The sequence below is a fragment of the Aquila chrysaetos genome, chromosome 6 (assembly GCF_900496995.4).
Source record: "Aquila chrysaetos chrysaetos chromosome 6, bAquChr1.4, whole genome shotgun sequence".
NCBI lineage: Eukaryota > Metazoa > Chordata > Aves > Accipitriformes > Accipitridae > Aquila > Aquila chrysaetos.
In genome coordinates, this window is record NC_044009.1 from 21725737 (window position 1) to 21731674 (window position 5938).

Here is a 5938-nt window from a genome sequence, read left to right on the forward strand (position 1 = left end):
AGTCAAAATACAATCATCAAACATTTTACTGTTTCCTGAAAACTTGCTTCTCACAGATACTGGCCTCTTCCTGAGGGCTGGTCCCACTGGAATTTGGCTGCTCTGCTATGTTTGCCAAATCGCTTGACCTTTGTTTCATCTAATCAGGGTAACTGGCCCAGTACCAACAGATGAACTGCTAGATATCAGAATAAAGCGCATATATGTATACTTGCCACAAGATGGGGGCATAACTGGTTGACGGCACTTCAGGCAGATCACGTCTATTCAATATTTTAGTAAGGGCTTGAAAGAGGGAACAGAAGCTATGTTTCTAAAATTGGCAGATGACACCAAACTGGCCAAAACTGCTAGCAGCTGGAAGAAGGAATTCAGAATCATCTTACATTGATCCATACAAGAAATAATCTAAGATCAAGGAGGTGAACTTCAATAACAAAAAGCAAAAAAATACTACATATTGGAATTTGAAATCAAGTACATGAATTCAAAATAGCCAAATAATCAGAAAGTGATCACATGTGGATAGCAAATCAAAGCTAAATGTCTATCAGTAGCAACATGCTGCTGCAGAGGAAGTAAATCTAATTCTAGGCCATTAAAAGTGGCATTGCATATAAAATCTGGAAAGCAATCATTGCACTTGGTGCAGTCAAAGTATACATCGTAACTGAATGGGATTGATTCTGTCCACAGGTAAAGCCCTGGAAACTCTTCCTTACAGTCAAGTGTTGTGAATGAGCTAATTATTTATTCTCTCAACTTTTAGTAGTAGTAAGCACAAACCAAAGTAAAACACCAAGGGTGGCCACACAACCTAAGTTCAAAGTCCATGATTGCTTAATCATACAATACATTAATGATATTTCATAACACAGTGTAATATGTAATCTTATACAGCTTATTTACTATCATGCAGTTTTACTGTGCAACTGCTAAGTTTCTAATCTCCTGAGAAGTCTTTGCAACAAGCAAAGTTGAGTCAACTTGAGAACTTCTGATAAGGTAAAATGTATAAATTATTTGCAAAAAGGGAGATAAATGCATGATGGTGAAACTCATATTCACTACTCACTAATCATTCCCCTTACAAAAGTTGGTAGTTCACATTACAGCTTTCTGAGGATTGTCTTAAAGAAAATAAAGTTAAGGTTGTGTATTTTCTGTGAATATGTATGTTTGACCAATCAATCTATCTATACATGTGTCTCTTTGCTTTGTGTTGCTTAGCTTGCAGAATTTTGCTGAACAGTTCTGCTTGTAATATTTTACATAACTACAGGTACTCAAATGTTCCTAAGAGCAACTGTCATTTGAAGGTGGAGAGGGTCTTCTGGTTCTTCTCTTAGTGCTATTAAACTCACGTTCTGCATTTCTAGAAAGATGCACATACTCATAGGCCACAAAAGGAGATATTTACTGAGCTGCCCAGGGACATGTGAGGGTAAGGTCGAGGCAGACAGTAATTCCCTACTGCAAGAATTTAATGCATGTAACTATTTTAAGTAAATGTCACATGCTCGGGTTCACTATGAAGATCAATTTGCAGTAACTTTCTCTTGTTTCTTCAGCCTGACTTCCAACTTATGTTAGGCAGAACAGTTGCAATATTGCATTTCCTCTGTTATTAAACAGAACTGAGCTCAGGGGTTGCGATCCCAAGGAACACTTTTAAATAGTGGTTCTGGAGTATGCCATTTCCCGCAGAAGACGGAGTTCTGTGTTGTGAGGGGAATTCTGCTATGGTGAAGCATTGTAAAGTGCTTGTGCCTCTTCCCCCCTCCTCTGCCAAATTCTGTATGCTGCCTCACGTTCTTTAATTTGTGTCTGCCTGTCAAAGCCCTGAATCCCAATACATATACTTTTGCCTCCTGAACAGCATCTCTATCGCATAGCTTCACAGCATATGGACAAGGCAGTAGTTTAGTGGTTTACCAGTCCTATTTTGCCTGCCCAAGCTCCCATCCCTTCCTCCCCACAAACATGTACATACACTTCACAGAGATCCCTGTATGGATTGGGAACAGATTGGATTTAAGAGCCCATAAGCTTAGCAGATCTGGAATCATACCTAAGTTACAGACCCGTGAAGTCCTGCTTTACGTAACAGATTCAGGTCCAATTTCATGGCCAGCTTAAGCTATCACTAGCTGGCACCGCTGCTGAAAGAAGTATCTACCCCCTTCACCTGTCCTTGATTGACCCCACCTATTGTGCCAGTAGAAGTTTCTGGCATTGGTTCACTCAAAAAAGACATGCTTCTGATCACACCCTCCTGATGATTCTTCCAAAAAGAACTTTTGTGTTCAATTTTTTTTCCCCACACCCAACACTGTAAAGAATTGCACAATGAGCTGACTATGCAAAAAGCCATAAACCTGGTCTAAACTCCCAGTCCTTCAACTTACCCCAGGTCTGTGCTTAGCTTCATGTGCTGGGGACAGTTTACTGACATTTATGTGTCTAAGATAACGGCAAAAATTCTTACCTCAAAGAGAGGAAATATTTAACAGCAGCAGCTATGTTTCAGCTCTGCAGAAACTTAAAAGTTCCTCACACAATATGAGCAAGAAAAAAATAGCATGAAATAAAATCTCTTCCAGTCCCATTTTTGCTTCTGTTGTCGAGAAGTAGTAAGGCAGAAAGGATCCTCTTTCTCACTGAAAAGCCAATGAGTTAAAAAAAACACACTTTGGATGATAAACTTTTTGGAGGGCTTGAATGAGGGCTGCTTTGTGTTCTGCAGCACAGTAGATTCGTGTGTAATCTGAACACTAACCACCCTGCTTTGTCTGTCACTGCTGCTAAGGACAGACTGAGGAACATAAAGGAAGGAAGAGACAGTCATCTGTGTTTCTCCAGTGCTGCGGGATCCCTTGGGGCAGTCCAAGGATCCTTTTGTAGATTTTATCTTAAGAGGAACCAGGCTTCAGGCCCACCAGAGGCCTGTGTCACAGCTGGCACAGCACCCCAGGGCTGGCAGGGGGAGGGCAGTTGGGCAGGGATTTTGCCAGCTCTGTGGAGAAGCAAAAGACAGCCTTCCTCCAGCAGTGATCCTCCCCAGCCTGCGAGCAGCTGAGGCTGGTGTCTAGGTGTTTTAGTGCTGATCGTGTCCTTCCTTAGCAGTCAAATCAATACAGCCGGTATTGTTTTGGAAGTGGGACAGGGTATGAACGGAGCAGCTGGATTTCAAAACTGGCTCTAAGTGAGTATGAACTGAGGTTTCAAACTTTTTTGGATTTATAGGCCCATCAAAATCATATGAAGGTGTAAAAAGTCTAAGCCTTTGCACAACCGGTTTACAGCCAAATACTTTAATTCTTGCTATGCCAGAAACACCCAGTTCACTGGTGCTGTATGAAATATAAGAAAATTCTCTTGATTTTATTATATTGTAGCTCCTGATTAAACCACTTAAGTGTGAAATGGTATATCTGCCCTTAATTCCTAGCTGCATCATTTGCAGATCATGTAAGTAGCAACTTAATCATCACCCATGCTTGTAGATCATCCTTCCCAGCCTAAATGTGTGATTGTGAGAGTTTTTGAGATATTTCAAGAGCAAGTATTGTTCAAAACTCATTTATAACTAGAAATAGAATGGTTTTATTTTTCCTTTACTGAGCATATCTTTGGCTGCCAAAGGAACACACTAAACTAGCTGCCCTATTCAGTTATCTACAGGAACACAGCTGAATGTATTATGTAAAAAATAGCCTACTTTTAAACAGGGATATGCTTGCCACATCTGAGATTGACTCTGTCTCTCTGCCCACTTAAAAGGGTCCTTAAAATTCCTAAATGTTTTTTAAATAGTATGAACCTCATAATTAGATTTAAGCTGAACCTTTTCTCATGATGGTGGTATTACAAAATCAGCATTTAGAAAAGAAAAAATTCTTTTTGGTCATACAGCATGGTTCTTTCCGGTGTATCAGAAATGTCTTGTATCTTTCTGGTGTTAAATATTAATTTGGACCACTCTTCCTGTCAAAATTAGTAAATGCAAATCTCTTTTTGAACAGCAGATATCAATCAAGGTGTAATGACTGTTATTTCTGCATTTCTGAGCCTACCGAGGAAAAAAAATAAAGCACAAAACCCTCAGTGTTCCCTCAGACATCCATCATCTTGTGCTTCTCAACACTTGATCCTTCAGTTAATCTAAATGCTAAAAGACATCAAACTCTCTAAGAGGTGGTTCCTGATCCACAGAAGCAAGCTAGAACAACTGATACACAACACACTCCCATCGCAAACCTGCAAGGGAGAGCAGCTCTGATAGAAGTTGCAAAACACACAGATGAGGCTAGTAATAAGGACTGGAGGCGGGTGGGTGGGGAGGTGGGCAGGCTAGGATTGGGGCTTTTTTTTCTATTTGTGGCTTTGCTGTTTGTTTTTCACCTCCACTGGAGAACATGAGTTTTTATATGTTTCTGTTTTTCATCAAGTTCAATATGAAAAACACACTACAGGACAGCCTATCTGAAAAACACCATACCTTGATGTGATAAAGTAAAAGCTGCTCCAGTTAGTTTCAATTATCCAAATTGGTGTTGCTCTTGTTTAATAATGAGTGTTTCTGCTAATGGCAAGAACACCAAGATAGTTATAAGGAGGACTTTTCTGAAGAGAATGTGTATGTGGACTTACATGGTTGAACTGTTATTTTGTTCAGAAATCTCCATTTCCATGCATTCAGCATTCAACTGCTTTAACTAAAATACAGTTTAATTTGCACCAGCTGTAAAATTCCAGTTGTATTTAATTGAGTGGGAATGGACCCGTCAGATAGTTGAAGAGACATTGTTAACAATGTATCCATGCTGTTTACCTTTTAGTGTGATACAGCCCAGATACATGTTCAAGTTAAGGATGCGTCAGCACTATGAAGCACAAGTACTATATCTCAGTTAAAGAGTTGAGCAGCCCACCAGGAACTAAATTTTAAGAAGTACTATTTTGCGGAAATAGATTTTGCAGACTTACTTTTAAGCAACTTCTGTGTAACACATTAAGTTACATGCAATATGAAATGTGCGATGAGACAAATGATATTTAAACAGTAGTTCTTCAATGGCAGGAGAGTTGTAGAATATGCTTTTGTTGAGGGAGGCTGTATTTGAAGGGTCAATTAGGAGAAAGCATAAGTAACAAGTTTTTTCATCTCAGTGTGTGGTAAAACGATGCTCCATGATTATAGTCAGGTCTGTGGAGGTACTGGCAAGTTTTAGTGACGTTGATTATTCTAAACTTTAGGCCGCATCGAGCAGAAGCGGGCTGGGCACCAGCTTGCTACACACACCTGTTTGAGCAGCCCTCTGGTGAGGGAAGGCCAGGCGACGGGCGGGACAAGCGGCTGCCCCTCACGGAGCGGGAAGGCCCTGCCGCCCGCCCGGCTGTGCCCCAAGGGGCCCTTGCGGGCCCCCCCACCGCGGCGGGCTCTTACCGGCTGCTCCGCCAGCTCCTTCCGCCGCGGAGGCTGCGCACCCGCAGAGGGACGGGGAGGGCGGGCCCGCGGTGTGCGGCCGTTTTCGGGCCCGGCGCTCCCAGGGGCACGGCACCGCTCCCGCCCCGCGGAGGCCGTCTGCCGGCCCGTACTAACCCTCTCCCTCCCGTCCGCCCCGGTCACGCGCGCTGCCGAGCGGGGAGGCGGGGAAGGGGCCGGGCCGCCCTCGCTGCCCCCCCCCCCCCGCTCCAAGGGGCGCAGCTCGCGCGCACAAGCCCAATTATAGCCGTGCGCGGGGCTCGCGCGCCGCCCGGCCAATCAGGCGAAGGGCCTCTCCCCCCCCGCCCGAGCCGTCTCGTGACTGCGCGCGCCCCCCCCGCCCGCGCCGGCCGGCGGCGGGGCCGGCCCGCAGCGCGCGAGGCCGGCCCCCGAGCGGCGATAGGCGGTTGGGCCGTGCCGCGGGGGCGCGGCTGTGCGCGGGCGGCCGTT